The sequence below is a fragment of the Mustela lutreola genome, chromosome 8 (genome assembly GCF_030435805.1).
Source record: "Mustela lutreola isolate mMusLut2 chromosome 8, mMusLut2.pri, whole genome shotgun sequence".
Classification (NCBI taxonomy): domain Eukaryota; kingdom Metazoa; phylum Chordata; class Mammalia; order Carnivora; family Mustelidae; genus Mustela; species Mustela lutreola.
This window is the reverse complement of record NC_081297.1, coordinates 85,467,170-85,486,982: the sequence shown is the minus strand read 5'-3', so window position 1 is coordinate 85,486,982 and position 19,813 is coordinate 85,467,170. Positions and strand designations below refer to the sequence as shown.

At 39.6% G+C, this 19,813-nt stretch overlaps 1 protein-coding gene across 2 annotated transcripts in view; it reads right to left on the bottom strand.

The window, feature by feature from the left end:
* FAR2 (fatty acyl-CoA reductase 2) overlaps positions 1-19,813 on the bottom strand; it is a 135,041-nt gene that overhangs the window by 83,816 nt on the left and 31,412 nt on the right. Inside the window, exon 2 of one of the 2 annotated variants that reach the window (XM_059185856.1) lies at positions 15,671-15,772. The exons of the other annotated variant lie outside the window; for it this stretch is intronic. The gene's annotated coding sequence lies outside the window, so the exon portion shown is untranslated. The remainder of the gene's footprint in view (positions 1-15,670; positions 15,773-19,813) is intronic. 2 annotated transcript variants of the gene reach the window in all.

Genomic DNA, 19,813 nt, shown 5'->3' with positions numbered 1-19,813 from the left:
GGTCAAGTGAAGTCTTGTTGATAGGTCCCCAGAGTTCTGGTAGAGCCAGGGCACCCTCCCAACAAATAGAAGGATGATTTGGGAAGGACTTTATTGGCCAGTAAATTATATCCTTGACATCTTCTCTCTCTCCTGGTGTCCACTTGTTTTCATTATCATACCTCCAAGGCTTCCCCCAATATCACTTAGGTTTTTTATCCTTTACTATTTCCCAAGACCTGACAAGGCTGGTACCATGCTCTCTAATTTTCTATCTCCTCTAATAGACTTTTGTCCTCATTCATCATTGCATTGCTTCTAGTAGGGAGAAATACTGAAAATAAATACCTGGCAATAGGAAAATCAAGAAGTAAGCTTAGCCATGTAATGGAATACTATGAGGTTATTTTTAGACATACTTAATAATATGGAAAAAAGTCAATATACTAAGTGAAAAATATGTCTGATATGCATTCTGGTTCATAAAATAAGGATATACTTGCAGAAATAATAGAATATTTGCAGCTGGATTTACCTGAAAATAACAAATGACCATGAGCAAAATGTCAAGTAGTTTGGGCTGGGGGGTCCCACATTATTCCAAAATAGACAATGATTTAAACAATATGTAGTACTGGGCTACCAAAGAGCTGTATATGGGTCACTCTTCATTTCTATGTTCTCTAAGTGATTTATAGAGAATGTCATATCCCACTGCAAAGTTTGACTTCTCCATTAGATTTAAAAAAAAAAAAAAAAAAAAGCACACTGGCATCTTTCCTTAGTTTAGTAGCTCTTCCGATCTTCCGACAAAGATAAAATGGGAGCCCATTGAGTTGGTGCTCATTACCATTTATGGGCTGTACTCTTAGTTGATTAATGTGGTTTCATTTTATGCCACTAAAATAAAACCTCTGGAACATCTGTTTTAATGTTGTTTTAGAATTTCTGATTGACATTTAGATGGAAAACTGAAGATATATTTACGTTTCATTTTTTTTAAAAAAAGCTAACACAAAACATTTCCTTATTAAGAGGACTATAATTAAATTAATTTGATAACAAGGCAACTAAGACAGCCAAAGCATTTCAAGTAGAGAATTCAAGCTATTCAAAATATTACTTGTGAAAAATTACTTATTTAAAAAAATAACCTGAAACATTGATTTTTCCTGTGTATAGAGGGTTCGTGTCTCTATCAAGACACTATCAGACTTCGTTTTCCTCTAATTCATATAGTGCTTTATGAATATATCCCATCGGCCCTCTAATATCCCTGAGGGTCAAGGAGAAGAATTTTCTTCATTTAACACATAGAAAATCTAGCACAAGGGATCGACTCAATTATTTTAGAAGACTGAATAATTCATTGGGAAAATGGAAATAGAATGTAACTCACACTCTTTTCTCCTTTACATAAAAGTTATAGTTTTGGCTTGTTATATACATATAGGCACAAAACTGATCTCGTAAGTCACCACATTATAACTACTAACAAAGGACTCAACACAGCCTTTTTTTATTAGTGTCAAAATCCTGATATGTAGTCATCTATAAATATGCATATGCATATGCATAATCTACTAAATTCATACACATACACTCTGTATTATATTAGCACCATTTTATAGATGGAGAGAACAGAGGGCTTAAATACTATTCCAGAATATAAAGCAAGTCTTAGCTGAAGAACAAATACAAGTCAAGTATTTCTTTCTCAATGCTATTGTGTGTGTGCAGTGTGCAGAGGAAACAATTTGTAAACAGAAGGAAGATCTTTGCTGTCTGGATGATATGTGATGAATGGTAGGATTCTTGATTGGCTAGACAGTATTTATTCTCTGCCTGAATTTAACAAAACAAAGTACTATCAGTAAGTTTCCCTCCTTTGAATTTAAAAAAAAAAAAAAAACCTGGGCAAGTTCAGGGGAATGCATGGTTTTGTATTAGTCCATCTGTCTGTCTATCTATCTATCTATCATTCATTCCTTCATTCATTCGATGACATGTCAACTCCTATTTTCTGCCAAGCCACTTATGGTACTTGATGATCAGGCCAGAGCTTATCATTATGCAGCTTACGTAGTGGGAAAGATGATTAAGGAATTTTAGTTAATTTCAGTGCAATATTACTGAACACAGTGATGATCCAACCCCAATGAATGTGATCTTAGGTTGCATTTAAGAACAGCCTCTAGGGGGCGCCTGGGTGGCTCAGTCAGTTACAAATTGGAGTCTTTTTTTTTTTTTTTTTAAAGATTTTTTATTTATTTATTTGACAGAGAGAAATCACAAGTAGTCAGAGAGGCAGGCAGAGAGAGAGAGGGAAGCAGGCTCCCTGCTGAGCAGAGAGCCCGATGCGGGACTCGATCCCAGGACCCTGAGATCATGACCTGAGCCGAAAGCAGCGGCTTAACCCACTGAGCCACCCAGGTGCCCCACAAATTGGAGTCTTGATTTCCGAATTGTGAGGTCATGATCTCAGAATTGTGAGATGGAGTCCCACAACAGGCTCTGGGCTGGGCATGCTTGCCTCAGATTCTTCCTCCCTCTCTCCCTCTGTCCCACCCTCCTCTCTAAAACAAACAAACAAACAAACAAACAAACCCCAGCATCTAGAATAATAGTGTATTTAATTCTAATCTGCACTATTTTGATTATAACCAGAGTTTGGATGTTCCATTCTAAAAACCATATGATAAACTGGAACACATTTCATGAAGCTGAACATAAAGGTTAAAACATTAAAAACTGTGTCATATGTGCAATAGTTGAAAGAACTTAAGGGCAAGTTTAGGGAACAAATTACTTACAGAGGACATGATAGCTGTCAAACATCGAAAGGACTGACACATAAAAAGAATTACAGCTGTTCTTTCTTATTTTAAGAAACTAAATGATAATAAATGGTTGAAAGCTGTGGATAGGTATAGTTCTGTTTTATAAAAGAAATCATATTTTAATCATCAGACATGCTAAAGATAGAGTGGTTTGCCTCAGGAGTTAGCAGATGTATCCAAGCAAAGGCTGAAAAACTACTTTGCTGGTACATTGCTGGAGATCCATAATTATCTGATGGATGGCTGACCCGGGTGACCTTATTATTCCTTCCAAACATGAAAGTCTATTAATCCATGAAGCAAATTAGGGTGTATCAGGACAACAATTTCTTTAGTGTTTCAAACCGTTTGATTCTATCCAAAGATTTACTTTCTGAATGATCTCAGTGTTGCTGCTCAGAGAAAGACCTTAAGTTTCTTCTATGCTCTGGTTTACGCTATCTTGTTGCATTCTTTGCAACTCACTGAATTAGTTACCTAGGGCTGTTATTAACCAAGTACTGTGGACTGGTTGGCTTAGCACAACAGAAATCGATTGTCTCACAGTCCTGGAAGCCACAAGTCCCAAATCAAGGTATTGGCAAGGCCATGCTCCCCCTCAAGATGCTGGGGGAGGGTCTGTTCCAGGCCTCTCTCCTAGCTCCTGGTAGAGACTTGGCTGGTGACAGCATAGTTCCAATCTTCACGTGGTTTTCTCCTTGTATGTTTGTCTCTGTTTCCAAATTTCCCCCTTTTTTAAAATAAGATTTTATTTATTTATTTGAGAGATCCTGAGTGTGTGGGGGGAGATGGAGGAGGGAGAGAGAAGAAGAAGGAGAGAATCTCAAGCAGACTCCATACTGAGCATGAGCCCCATGTAGGGCTCAGTCCCATGACCCTGAGACCAGGACCAGAGGCAAGACCGAGAGTTAGACACTTTAACCAACTGAACCACCCAGCTGCCCCCAGATTTCCCTCTCTTTTTAAGGACAGCAGTAATGTTGGACTATGGGCCCACCCCTCTTCAGTATGACCTCCTCTTAACTAATTACATCTGCAATAACCTTATTTATAGTCATATATAGTCATATTCCAAGGCACTGGGTTAGGACTTCGACATGTGAATTTTGGAGGGACAAAATTCAGCTCACAATGCTTACACAGCACCATCTTTATCAAACTAACTTCCTAAAGCTATGATTAGGGAAGCTCCAAAGAAGTTGACCATCAGGTAAGTCACCATTACAGCTAGGAGTCCCTTGATTGTGATAGCCCAACCAGTGCAATAGTCATGGAACCAGGGCCAGCTGCATATTAGACAGCAGGCCCTCCTTACCTCCTCCTTTTCTCTACAAGTTGCTATTACACAGTTACATGACAATTGTTGTCAATGACACACAATGATGTGTGTAAACTTTGTAAATGTAAAGCACTTTGTAAAAGTCTGAGAAAGAGGCTAGGAGGAGCTTATCTAACTTTGCCTGGGTTGTTTAAAAATATCAGTAAGAAGAATGTGACTCAACAGAACCCAGATGAAAGATTAGTTCCACGAAGGGCAGTCTGGTAAATGAAAACTTATATATGCATATATATCTCAGACTTGAAAGTAGTCTGAAAGTCAGACTAATGAATCATTAGTGATTAATCATTAGTGATTAATTAGTGATTGATTAATCATTAATCACTTTCCCTTCCCATATAAATGACAGCACTTTTATAAGAGTAAAATTCAAAAAATCAAATCTGGGCTAACTAGCACACTCCTCTGACAATTTAGGATCAAAACAAACATTTAGTAAAAAGTCTAAGAAGCTGTGGAAGACTCAACCATTCCTATTGCCTTCACTAAAGCATCCAGACTTGAACATTTTTTATTTGTATAACTAATAAAGTCAAACTACTGACAGCTGGAGAGCTGGCCTTTCATGACCGTAAGCTCTACCTGACCACAGGCGCCCCTGGCTTGAGGTAGCACAGGAGTCTAGCCTCGGAAATCAGTCCTGGGCTCCACTTATAAGTACCCGACTTTGGACAACTTTTTAAGGTTCTGTCTCCTTGTCTGTTTTATAGAAACACTTATCAGCTGTCTTACCCACAATAACAACTGCTGTGATACTGGTGAGCTGAAGCAAGGGAAGTACATAAGAAATAAGAAGAAATTAAGTGGCTTATCAAGGTCACACTATGAGTGTCTATGAGTGAGTGTGGAGGAGACAGGGCTGAGTTTGAAATCAGCTCATTTGATTTTGAGCCCATTGTACTTTTGCTTACGTGTGTGTGTGTATGTGTGTGTCCTTTCTTAGAGCTGAAAAGTCTTAATACAGTTTTTAACTAGTGGCAAGGAGGCTATTTCAATGCAAGACTGAATCCACTATTCACAGTTTTCTACCAGTAGGACTGACTGGAATTCAGCAACAGGGAGGACTTCTTTCCAGAATCTGAGGTGGCGAAATCACCGCTCCCACAGCGGATCCAAATGGCCTTCAGAAACCATGAAGACATACTTGTTCTAAAGGAAGGCCTCACTGTCTGAGCTGCACACGTTCAGCTCTACATGACCCGGAGCCCCGCAAGCTCATCTGACTGTAAAATCAATACACTGATGACTGACCTAACCCACCCCATCCATCAAACAAACAAACAAACAAACAAAAAGAGAAGACTTGAGAGGCACACACGTGTAAAGACAAAAGCAGTTCTAAAGGCAAAAATCTTTGCAGAAAGCACCGATTCCAGAGGAAAACATCTTGTCATTCATTAAACTCTGTGGTCTCCAACGTTCCTTTTTAATTCCAGTGGAATTGCTCTTGGATTGTGTCCTTTTTTGCTTGTGCAGGGCTCTGACCTTAGCTCAGGGCCAGATAACCTGCTGGCTTGACTTTTACAACAGTCACCTAACTGGTCTGCCCGCTCACCCTGCTTTCCCTTGCAGAGTACTCTGTTCATCTTCTCTAGATTAATCCACCTAGTGCTCCTAGTGCAGATTGCTTTTCCCACATTAGGTCCTATTAGTTTCTTGCATTTGCCACTGGAACACCCTCCAGTGATTTCGTTCCTGTTCCTCCAACTACTCGGGAATTAAATCCCCCTCATTAGCCCAATCTCATATTTAAGATAAACACGCCAGTGCACACGATCATTTCCTTTTCAAAATGTGGACTGCAGCTGTTGTAAGTATCTCTCATTTTGGTAGTATTTATTCTCTAATTGGCTCATGTTTTATAATTTTGTTTCCAGATGATACCCGCCAAAAAAAAAAAAAAAAAAAAAAAACACAAAAAAAAACAACCTTTTGTCTTTCTTCTCTTGTGCAATCAGCTCCAGACCCGAGTTCTCAATAACGACCTCTGAAGAGCTGAAGATCAGACAATTGCATTTCTTCCTAGGTAAGTAACCATAATAAACCTTTTGGTAAAATCTGATTGTAGAAGTGTAAATGAAGAATGAAGGAGAAAACGAGTGTGAAACTTGTCTAGACACATGTCACATCCTGTCAAGAAAGGCTACACAGAAAAATTAAAAGAACATGCTTTGACTCTTGGCCTCTGATAAGGCCTATTTGTCCTGTTTCAATGGACTGAGTGGCAGGCTCAAGTCCCTGTGTTACTGACATTTGGGCCCAAAACTGCCCTGTCTGGTCTGCAGCTACTCAGTAATGAGTAGATGAGTGTGAACAGATGGCAGAAACCAAAGCATTCCGTGGAGTTCACAAGAAGTATCCAGAGTCTTCACATTTCAATTTAGAGGAAGAAGCACAGGAAGAGGACTTCAGTTGCTTTCAAACTGTGGTGGCTTGTTTGTCCACGCCACTCCTCGCCCCCGCCCCCCAGGTTGGGTTACTGCTTAACGCTCTTGCTCAGCCAGGAAATGCTAAGGTTCTAGCTCAGTAGGGAGGAAATACATCTGATGCTAAAACACAGACGTACTTGAAACAGTCTTTGCAAGTTCTTATATGAATAAGCAGAGTCTGATGGGTAATGTGCTGCGTTCCAGTTCTAAATTCAATGCAGTGGTGTGGAATCTACCTCCTTTGAGATCTGACAGATTTTTATCTGCAAAGGATCTTAAGAAAGGCCCGCTGCAAGCCCCATTTCCTTCTAGCTGGGTGGACGTCAGAAAAATTACTCATCTGTCCATCCTTCCCTCCATCCATCCAACCTCTCTCAGCCCAGGATCTGCAGTAATAGGATAGGAATTTTACTCAGGCCTACCCTTCAAACATGGAAAAAGAGAAAGAGACAGAGAGACAACAAAATCAAGGGAGCAAGCAGATCGAAGCCATGGTGCAAGCATCTGAGAGATTCAGGAAGTACCAGCGCTGAGTCCCCTCATCCTGGGCGAAGGGAGGAGAGCTTTATCTGTGATCCTTACCCTACAGGAGATACCAGCTTTGCTGTTTCAGTGGTTCCCCCTTCTGGCTATCACTCAAGGGAGTTCTTCTATACAAGTGGTTGTACTTTGGCATGAATCACCACACCCCCCCCCTCCCCAGTAACAGTGGGAATCCTATATCTGAGAGAATGAGGTATATAGTATTAGCACGTGTCTACACTTAATGTCTGTCAGACATAGGCTTTCAAGCAGGGGGTGGAAGTGGGAAGTGAGGAGTTATGAGCTAGAGAGGAATTCTGATATCCTTCTCCAGCTGTAAAAATCAGGTGTTAATGGCTAAATATACCCCATGATCCCGACCCAAATATGTTTCCCAAATTCCTTGGCCTGGCACACGAGGCTATTCAAAAATCAGATGAAATCTGACTTTTCTGCCTTCTTGCTTTTTCTCCTCCTACACTCACTTTTTACTGTGCCCAAACAAGCTTTGTTTTTTAAACTTCTTTTCCTTCTCATGGCACCCCCACTCCTCTTTTCTGCCTGTGCAGGCATTTTTGGCATTCCTTAAGCCTCCCCAGATGGCCCTCCTGTCCAGGGAGAGTTGAGAACTGCTGGCCTATCCAAGGCCCAAATCAGATCCTGCTTTATCCATGATACCTGCCTGGGTTCTTCCAGGATCCAGGCCGGTCTGCCAATCCCACCTCAGCCACACTTTAGGTCAATCCTCTGGCTAAGGGATTTCCTGTCGTTTCACATCATGGTTATTAGCGCGTTCACTGTTCTTTCCCTTCCTTAAATGTCTGTGTATCTTCATCCTCCAACTAGAGGTGGAAACAGAGTTGAATCCCGCTGTGACTTCCATTTAGTGAGGGGTCAATAAGTATTTTTGATTGCCTGAAAAGGGCCAAAGGGACTGAAGCAGAGTCAAACACGATTTTATCCATGACATCCCGAGCTTAGTGGGAAAGACGCATACCCCGCAGGGTTGTGGGTATAGCTGTCAGGGTCTGCATCCTTGTGTCAAGTGGAATACAAGCCAAGGTCTAGGAAATTTGGCACAATTTCTCAATCAGTCTCAAATTGGATGAGGCAAGAATCTGTGTTAGGTAAATCTGGGTGTCACTTCTAGTATATACCTTAGTTGTTCTGAGTCCTGAACTTTGTAGGAACATTGCAACAATCTGAGAGAGTTCAAGTGAGGTATGAATGTCACGTCTTCTGAGACTCAAAACCTGATGAAAGAGAAGTGCTAGGTCCCACTGTAAACAAAGGTGAGAATTTCCAGACCTTCTGGTGATTTGCACCCTGTTCTCCAGAAAAAAGGCAGACAAACCAGTGGTGCAAGACCATTCTAATTGGATGAGGATGTGTTCTCGTGGAACACACTTGGAGCAGAGCCAAGTATTAGAGAGTATATCCGAGGGAAGTACCGTTTAAGAAAGGGCATCTTTGTTATACTTCTACTTCTGGGAAGTGTAATCATTAAAGACACAGTCTCTAGGCTCTCATCAGGGCAGAAGAAATTGATTAAAAAAAAAAATCTTTTCATAATGGGCAGCTGGTAGGCACAAGTCAGAAAAAATAAAATACAGTCTTCCTTAAAGACAAATGAAAGTAAAAATCAATAATCTCTAGACCACGAACTCCCTGCTTATACCTTCCTTCGACGCTCAGCTACAGGACATAGTAGCTATATCCTAGAGAATGAGACTTCTGAGAATGCCACTGGTCTCTGAGAGCCTTTCAAGCTCTAAGGATGCCTTTGTTCTTCCCTTTATGTGAAATTCTTTGGGTTTGGCCAGTACCATGATTTCATTCATATTTAAAAGCTCATCTGTAGCTTTTCCTCCATTTCACTGGTCTCTGTTTCTTCAGAGCCTGCCCTGCACTGACTGTTCTTTTGCTACATACTTACCAAAACAGCAAGAGCTCAAATATCACATAGGTTCTTTCTCTCTTTTCTCCTTCCTTCCTTCCCTCCCTCCCTTTTCCCCTTTAATCATTCAACAAACACTGTGAAATGGAAATTTGGGGCTTTCAGATTAGCAGAATAGAGTCAGAGAGCAAAGGTTTGTATAACATATCGGTACACTGAAAATTTCCAGGCCTGTTCTTTGCTGAGACCAGAGAAAATAAACATTTTATTCCTCTTTGACAGATCTTTCTCTCTACAACCCCCCAAAATCTCTGCAATGATTCAGGTGTGGTAGGGACCTGATGAACAATTTTCCAAACACAATAAAATGCATGAACTTCTGCTACATGCCCACTCACAGGTATATGGGGTGAGGTTTATAGACTGAAAGGAATGAATGAATACTTCCAAATGAGAGGTCTCACTATATAACAATAATTCGATGGAAAGCCTCAAAGGTCTCCATGAAAGCAACAATGTAATATTTAACAATATTACAAAGAATCATCAGGTGATTCTGTCAAGAAAAATAGACCTTGTCCAAGCCTGTGGCAGCTGTGTAGGTACATGATGTCAGGGCCTTTGTTCAGGGTGCCCCTCTGTGGGGAACACATTTCACAAAGTTAGTTCCTGCTCTATCTATCAGGTTTCAGATTAAATGCCACAAGCCCAGAGAAGCCCTCCTGAACGCCCTATGTATAGTAAATGAGTCTTTGTCCTTGCTTCTCTCAGATGCATGTTAATTTCATTCATAAAAGGAATGTATGGCATTTTAAATTGTGTTATCTTGTATGTACTTTTGGCAGCCATTCCATGAGAACATCAGGTCAACAAAGACAGGGTCCATGTCTCCATAGTCTTTCCAGCACAGGCCTAGTGCTGACTTAGCGCAGACCCTTAAGAAAAAAGCTAATGATCTGTACTTATATGAAGAACAAATTTAGTTCTTCTTAAGACACAGATCTGTTTCTCATTTGCTGCTATGCCCAAGAAACAAGTTGCTGTCAGTTGACTGTGGTATTTGTCCAGTTATGGATTATGAAATCAGGTTGGGTCTTAGCCCTCTAAATCCTACTGAAAGATTACATTATACCTCTGACATATTGTCTAACTCAAAGTCTTCTGCTGGTTGTAAGGTGTTGGTGGTGATCAAGGCCCCACCCCTTTACAGCCTTCATTCCTGCACTAACACACACATACACACATAGTTTTTATGCAGACCAAACAAGATTGTGGGAAATAGTCTTTAATAACCTCAGAGATGGATGGCCATACAACTGCCATGGCTTTCAAGATTTCCTTGACGCCCAAGTAGAAGTATGTAGACACCTCCCACTGATTTATACTGGGAACTTCACTCTTGGGGGTTCTCCAGTGGAAACCTAAGGACCAAAGAAACCTCTCTATTTATTCTCTGCAAAGAAGGGTAGATGTGCAGCATGAGTTGCTTTCCTGCAACAATGATAACGGAAAAATACTTACATGATGGTGGGAGAGTTACTATATTTTCATTTATTTTTTTGTGGCTTAAGGAGAAGAGTCCTTGCTTGTTATAATGTCACACAAAACAAAGACCACAGTTTTAAAGTCAAAACTTTAGCAAAATTAAATTTTAGAAAGTGCTTCTCTTCTCTGTAGAATACGATACATCAAGTATCTGTTGTTTCTTCAGAAGTCATCTGTAAAACGAATTACAAAATCACTTGTAGTACCTTGTCTCCATGAATTTTCAGGTTTGAATGGACAATTTAACCAGAAGAGCTTAATCTGGAAAAATATTACTGAGATTTCTTTCTTGTTTCTCAGACTTTCCATGAAGATATAGGTAGAATGGATTTGGGACTATTGCTTTACAAGAATGTTACTTGAATGCCAGAATCTGTTTTTTGTTGGTAAGGAAATGAATGAATCTCTCAGTGAGTTCTTAAAAGAGTGTGAGTACCTGACTACCAACATGTTCATCATTTAAATAAATATTCATTTGATAATATGACTAGTTCCTTGAAAGGTCTAGAAGGTTCTGCCATTATCTTTTGAGTATACCCCAGGACACATCTGTATTTTACTTGGAAAAATAAAAATGTAATCATTGTATGGGGATTTCTGTGAGCCACTAAATAGCAGACTTTGGACCAGATAGGTGTGACTTTGCATTTTGATTCTACCACTTGTCCTCTCTTAACCTTATTCTCCTCATTTGTAAAATGGCAATGATAACATAGGATTACTGGAGATTAGTTAAGATAGTGAGCACAAAATATTTAGAATACTTATAGATGCTGACTGGAAATATGTTATTACTAGATCAAATAAAAAAGAAGTAAAAAGGAGCATCTGGGTGGCTCAGTCAGTCAAGCATCTGCCTTCGGATCAGATCATGATCCTAGAGTCCTAGGATTGAACCCCACATTGGGCTCCCTGCTCAGCTGGGAGCCTGCTTCTCCTTCTCCCTGCTTGTGCTCTCTAATAAATAACATCTTTAAAAAGAGCAAAACCCCACAATTCTATGTAGTAGAACATAATATGTGAATTCTTGCTGACAGACTAACTTATTTCCTCAAAGTAATCATCAGCAATGGAGAACCAACAGGAATAATCAACACTATTTTGGAGTCATGCTCTCCCAACAGAACTTTCTATGATAGGGAAATGTTCTATAACTGTGCTGTCCAATATGGTAGCCACTATAGCTGTAGGTGGCTACTATACCCCTGAAATGTGGCTGGTATGGCGCAAGAATGGAACTTTAGTGTAATTTAAAATAATTAAATTTTAATTTTACATATCCAGATGTTGCTACTGTATTGGACAGTGCTGTTCCAGGGAAATAAGGAGCTCAGGTTAGACCTATATATATCAAAATCAGCATTCACAATTAAGAAGATGAATGACAGCATTATACATGTAACTTATGACTCACCAATTTATCTTATCACAAATCTCACTGTTATATACATTAGAAAGTGAAGTCCTTTTCTTTGATGAGTCTACTTCTTGACCTTTCTCTACACCCTTCACTCCTATGTTAGATGAAGAAGGCAGAAATCTCATTTGAGTTAAGAGGGGCCAGCTGATTTGATATGACTGTCTAAAATGGGCCTGATAAAACTTTCCTTATCCAAAAGGATGAGAGTGAATATTAGGAAGACCCCACTCTCCCTTTTATCCCTTGTTCAGAAGGTCTCTGTATTCAAATATAAATGTATGCTCATACGTACATCTGAAGGGCCATTGATGTCTCTAGGAATTGTGACTGAAATGATACGTTTTTAAAAGCCCTAACAGGAAACTGGGTGTGCTGGGTCAGGGGATGATGTATATAACCAAAGGAATGAGGGGGCAGCAAAATGTATCAAGATGCAAAATAGAAGAGAAAACTCTTAAAGCAAAAGTAAGACAGAAAGATAATGGGTAGAGAGTCAAATGGTAATAAGGGTGGAAGCAGAACTGCCGCTGGGGTCAAAGCACCTGTGAGCAGCAGGAGAAGGAGAACATCCCAACTTCCGGCAGGGAGGAACCCCGAGCTGAGCTCTAGTCTGAGACCACTTCCCCTAAGACCAACTGGCAATTTGTGGACAACTTTCAGACCCCATATCTCTGACTCCTGAATCACTGTGGATGGGGTGGTGTTGACCTTTCTTCTGCCTTGAGGAACTCTGTTCCTATAGTTTCTAGTACCACTTGATGTCTTCTTATCTGCTTGGTGGTGGCTTCATGAGCCTCACAACTGACATTTTACTGCTCGGCTCCACAGGGCACCATACACAATGTAGACCTCATAAATGTGTCAACAGATGACAACAACTCTGGATGAAGGCGGTAAAGCTGTTCTCTAATTCACACAAAGGCATCCTATGGCCTAGACATTCCCTAATTTGGCCCCAAGAAAGGCAATAATACTTCCCTTAGGTGCCGCCCTGGGCCCTTTGTTGTTTCATTTTGTTTTGTTTTGTTTTCTTTCTTTCTTAGATTTTATTTATTTAAGTGAGAGCATAAGCCGGGGTGGGGGACAGGCAGAGGGATAGCAGACTCCCCACTGAGTAGGGAGGCCAGTGGGGGACTCAATTCCAGGACCCTGGGATCATGACCTGAGCTGAAAGCAGGTGCTTAACCAACTGAGCCACCCAGGCGCCCATCTTTGTTGTTTTCATTTTTAATTAGCTACTGATAACCTTCTTCATACACATTGTTTCAACCACCACTTACATGCCATCTATATGGCTCTTGCATCATTCTATTACCCAAAGCCCAGATTTCTCTCCTGAGCCCTAGATTCATATCTAATTGGGTTTTAAACAGTTCTATTCTGATGTTTCAGTGGCATCAAAAACACAACATATTAAAAGAATTGATCCCCAATCCCAATTAACACCACCACCATCCACCTGGTAACTCAAGCCAGCATGTGAGAAGTATCTCTATCTTACTCCCCACATAACTTCAATCTATGAATCTTGGAGATTCTGCCACAATTAACCCCTTCTGTGTACATGCCTGTTACCTCCTTGCTGCAGCTGCTTGGGACCTTTCCACACTCCCCTCTAGTAGCCATCTTTCCTTCAATGTGGTCCATTGCACCCCCGACATAGCCTCTAGTGGGATCTTTCTAAATTGCATATATTATTATGTCATCTCTTGCTAAAGCTACTTCAGTTTTCATGCCTTGTTAATATGAGTCATGATAAAGTCTGAATTCCCAATAGTGGCATACAACAAGGTATACATGAGCTGGTCCCTGCGTGTTTTTCCATTTTCAACCTCTATCTCTCTAAATATATGCCTGCGCTTGAGCCACGTGCACTACATTTGGCTTTCTTACTAGACACAGGGTAATCCTCAGACTGGTTAGTGGCTCTTCCTAGAACTCTAGTGGTATTTACCAGGGCACATTGCAAGAGTTTCCAAATCTGCCTTTCTCTTTAGACTTTAAGTATCTTGAGAATAGGAATATGGTTTTATTTTTACATCTCTAGCACCTGCCTACCATCTTCTACTTTAGGATAAATGTTTGGCAAGTAGATGGATGAATGCATAGGTCAAAATGAAAGAAAGGAGAGGAAATTAATGAACTTGAAACACTTCTGGAATTTCAGGAAAAGTGAGGAGTGTGAAGAGCTGGGGAAGGAAAGAAAATAGTGACTGTGATGCAGAAAGTATCTTTAGATTAAAAAAATCACGCTGCTTTTTCTACCTTTATAGATGGGAAGTGCAGTATTGAGAGCATCACTGTTTCATGGGGACACCTAATGTTTTTATGCTTGTTTTTTAAAATTTTAATTTACAAAAGGGAAAGCATTCAAAGGATTAATACTCTAAAGTCTTTGTCCTTTATGACAAAGTTGTGGATATTAGTGATAAACCTTAAAAGCCTCAAAATATTTCAATATAAAAGAATAATGGGAGAGGATATAAATTGCCTTTATATAAAATTATTTCAAAACAGTAAGCACAAAAAGAAGCTCTCCAGGGATATTTTCCCTTTCCCTTCTATTCTTTTGTTGTTGTTGAAAAAAAAAAAGTTTGTTATTTTGAAAGTACACAGCTGTTCACAGCTATAAATGAGTTGGCAATGTCACATCGATTTGAAGTACATTTAATGTCACCATTAAGCTATATCAATTATTTCATGTATGTACAGACGAGGGAGATGAATTTTGCTTCATAAAAATTGTCTTGCATTAAGTCTGAGATTTTGCTTTGTTTTGAATTGAAATATCTGGGGTATGTCTGTTTGGTGGGCTGCCACTATTAAAAGAGCCTGTGACAGAAGACAACACTTCCCAAATGAACACCTGTAGAGTTTTCCAAGACAACAACTCTCCATTTCATTAGTTTGGGTATCATTAAACCACAAAGCTGGAAGCTGCATTTCATAGTTTCAAACATAGGCATTTTGAAAATACAGTTATAAGAAAAAACAACTCAGCTTTTTATGCCAGAGGGGAGGGGGTGGGGGATGGGTGAAACAGGTAAAGAGCATCAAGAGTGCACTTGCTGCGAAGAGCGCTGGGTGACGGACAGAACTGCCGAATCACTGCACTGCACACCTGAAACCAGCAACACTCTAGGTGAAACTAGAATTTTAAAAATTAAACAGAAATTTTTTGTTTTAAAAGCTTACAGAGTCCATGTTTTCTTTCATTTGCATCTTCCTCTACAGCGTCAGACAGTCGGGAGGTGCTCAGTGAATACTTGAGCAAATCACTGACTCTAGGCCTCGGTTCACTCATCAGTGAATGAGACTAAGAACTGCATCATAGCGTTGAGTAGGATAGTGCTTTATACTCTGGCTGGTACACGGTAACCATTCAATCCAAGACTGTTAGTATTGCTTGCATATCTGATCCTTGTCAGCCCGGTTACAGGGTCTTTGGATCTTCAACATGTTCACAGAAACGCAAAACTATACATTTTATATTTCAGTTTCAAAAACGGGTTAAGAGTTCAGTAACAAAATACAAAGACAGGTTTAGAGACACACTGGAAATTGTAAATGAATACAGCCAGGCAATTAAGAGAAACAGCTCCAGCAAGGGGCAAATAGCTTATGAAATAAGTTCTTGCTCTTTGGAATGATTTTTATTTGTCACAAAGCATTTAGTTATTTCTGAATAACATGATGTACCTTATAGGTCAAATGCTGCTTCATCTGAATTTTCTCTCCAGCAAGGACTTTCAGCAATTCTTCCTGAGGCCTAAGACTCCAAACAGATCAAGAACCATTGCTCTAAAAATAACAAGACAGGAAACAATGAATACTGGCGAGGATGCGGAGAAAGGAGAACTCTTACACTGTTGATGGGAATGTGAGCTTGTGCAGCCACTCTGGAAATAGTGTGGAGGGTCCTCAAAGAGTTAAAAATAGAGCTACCCTACAACCCCAAAATTGCACTACTTAGTATTTATCCCAAAGACACAGATATAGCAAAACAAACGCACCCCAATGTTCATAGCAGCAATGTCCACAAGTTAAAATATGGAAAGAGCTCAGATGTCCATCAATAGATGAGTGGATAAAGAAGATGTGACTCATATGTAAAATGGAATATTACTCAGCCATCAGAAAGGACGAACAGCTACCACTTAATCAGCATGGATAGAACTGGAGGGGATGACGCTGAGTGAAAATAGTCAATCGGAGAAAGACAATTATCATATGGTTTCACTCATACGTGGAATATAAGAAATAGGGCAGAGAATCATTAGGGAAGGGAAGGAAAACTGAATGGGAAGAAATCAGAAAGGGAGACAAACCATGAGAGACTCTTAAATCTAGGAAACAAACTGAGGGTCCTTGAAGGGGAGGGGGTCAGGGGGATGGGGGTAACTGAGAGATAGGCATTATGGAGCGCACATGATGTGATGAGTACTGGATGTTATATGCAACCAATGAATTATTGAACACTACATCTGAAACTAATGATGTACTCTATATTGGCTAGTTGAATTTGAATTAAAAAAAAAGATTTAAGAAAAGGACCACTGCTCTAGACTATTATAGTCACATGATCTATTTTATTTCTTATACACAGATTTTAAAATACATTTTTAAAAGAAAGCCCTTTAGAAGAGGGTTTTCTCTGAATCTGCCTTGTTTCTACAGATATAAGTGTACTCTGCATCTTTTCTAGTTTTGAGTATATTCTTTTGTTCCCTTCTCAGTGGAGGTACAGAACAGTTGGTAACTATCATTTAGAATTGATCTCAATGTTGTTGCTTTACTCTGCATGCATTAAATAGTTGTAGGAGTTTTCTCTGCTGTTACCAAGATTCCACAATCTTGGTAACAGCAGAGAAATGATGATACGGAGAATAAGGTCAGCATTCTTGAAATAACATGCAAGGTGAGCCTTCATAAACAATAGAAGGAAAATTCACTATCACCCAGTTTAGGGAAGAAAAAAAAAAGTGGTTGTAAGTGGTGACAGTACAATTTCTTAGAATATTGTGAATTAAAATAATGCAATTATGCCTACAACACATGAGCTTTGCCAATCTGAAGAAATCACCAAAAAAGATATGTTAATTCACTGGCTAAAAAGCAGGAAAGACTGGGTCAGAAAATTTACTGAATTCTTTAATAACAAAGAATGTGTTCACCAAAATCTCATGAATAGAAGTAAGGAACAAGAATTTAGATTTTTTCCCCCAACAGTGGTAAAAAGATAGAGACATAAAAACCCGATGTACTGGAAGCCCAGGGGGCTTCAGCTTAGACTTCTCTGTCTGAACCATTTAAAGCATATTCACTGCATGTTGCACTAATTATGGTTTTGTTGTTGGTTTTAGATTTTATTTATTTATTTATTTGAGAGAGAGAGTACAGAGGGAAAGTGAGAGGGAGAAGCAGACACCCCACTGGGCAGGGAGCCCAATGTGGGGCTCGATCCCAGGACCCCAAGATCATGATCTGAGCTGAAGGCAGCCACTTAATCCACTGAGCCACCCAGGTGCCCTGCACTAATTCTAGGTTAACTAAATGATCTTTTTCTTAAAGTCTGAGGACACAATGTAATTAAGAGTCTCTCTCCATTATTTGATGTTTGATTACAGGTATTTTTCAAAACTTATTCCGCCCTCTACCCATTCTGCCTCAGATCTGGGCAAGCTGGTAAGAAATCTCAAGTGCTTTGCCACTAGCAGTAAGTTCAAACCATGCACTAAAACCCTCACTCCAGTTCCAGCCCCTAACTACCATGAAAACTTAGAGCCAGTCTCTTTTCTTTAACAGTTCTTTCAAGCTATTTTCAGATCAACTTGAGAGACCTGTCCTGCTCTCCCCAGAAAGCTTCATTCTGGGAATAAAAGACCTTTTCATAGTGGGTGGGAGGGTGTGTGTGTGTGTTTGTAGCATCACGGATTTGGAAATCCAAACCACATTTTGGGTCATGATCCATCCCAAGTCTGTGGAATGGCCACAAGACCCAGTCACCATGATACTGGACGGAGGGTCCCTTTCAATGAGGACATAATCATCTTAGTACTAATCTGAGAAAGAAATCTGCCTCCAAGAAAAACCTAAAAACATCAATTTCTTATGAGTTCATATACTGGGAATCCATTCTATTAAACCTAATCAATGCTAACATGATGCCAAGACTAAATGTCAAAAACTGAGAAGTTGCAGACTCGTCTTGGGAATGGTAACACCTCCAATGGACCATTCAATACATCTTCTCTTTTTGCTTTCATCTATCACATGGAAGCACAATTGTAAGAAACATGATGTGTAAGAACTAATACACACTCCTTATGAAGGAACAGTTCTACTTTATGGGAGGGAGACTAGAATGCCTGCAGGGGGGCAGTAGTTAACTTAACCGGAGCAGGCAAGAGAAATAGATGGGTTAAACTTTTGTATCACAACCCAGGAGAGCCTGGTTCTGTAACACTGTCTATTAAAAAATCCTTTACTGTCCTTTAAAAGATAACACATGGCAAGCTTCTGAGCTGCTGCTGTAAATGCTAAGGTTCAAATGCTGCATAACTAGAAACACCAGTATTTTATTCCCATTGTTATCAAATTAAATTTTAAAAATTCTTGATATCCACAATGTAGATACTAATTTACAGGTTTATACATATAAATGAGAAGAGAGTGCCACTGAAGGAACCAAGGACTTCTTTCAATGCTCCCTTGTTTTATATTCCATTTTCATTTTTATTTCATGTTGACTAGACTCTTACGTGGCATTGTTATAAAAGTTGACATTCAATAAGTGGGTCTCTCTCTTTAGATTTAGATATATTAGTTGACTATGGTATTGCATGCACAAGGGCCATATTTTATGGAAACTTTGAGCTATCTGAAAACGCATAACAAATATTTTTTGCTGAACTAGAAATTTGCAAAAACAAGGGTGGTCTTTAAAGAACTCTAGGACTTGGGAGTTATCCAGAACTCCCAAGTTTCAAGCGTTGGCTCCATCACTGTGTGACTGTGGAAAGTTCGTTCAACTCAGCTATCCACAAAGAATGTTGTAAGGGTTAAATGAGATTTCATAGGTAAGTATCCATCACAGTACTGGGCACTGGGAAGTGCTTAATAAACTAACTGCTTTTTATCTCTGAGTTAGTCTGGTCCTTTGGGTTTTGGTACTTCTGAAATGCTGTAGGTCTCCGGGAGCCTCATTATTCATAGTTATTCAGAACATTCAAATTGGCATACCCAGAAAGGACAGTTTCTTTGGTTTAATTTGTGGAAATACACTAGCAAAACAACCAGGAAGAATTACTACCTGGTAGTTAGTGTGTTGACTCACCCATTTTTTAATTTGATGTAAAGAGCAAGCAGAAAGAATTATTGATTGTAATATATTTCTCATTCATGGATCCTCATGGGGGCCTCTGCTTTTCTGCTCATGCTTTCTGACAAGCCACAGGAAATCTACATGCTTACAGGACAGAAGCAATGTTCTCATCAACCAACACAAAGGACCAGGCAACTGCCTTTCTGATAAATAAAGAGTCCACTATTTATTTTGAAGGAGTAGTCCTCTAGGGGAATTCACTACCTAGCCTCAGAAAGCACTGTCGCAAACTGATTCTACAGGAGGAAACTCTGATGCTGGCAGTGGGTAAGATTCTGGAAAATAAATAAATGAATAAATAAAATAAATAAAAATCAAGCTTTCTGCTTTCTTCCTCCCCCCAATTTTTTTTCTAGTTAATTTCTATGAGCCTGAAACAAAGTCACTTATAAACACAAGGAAATGCAAGAGCCTGTTGATACAATGTTATGGTTGAACATATAAATGTATCAAAGGTC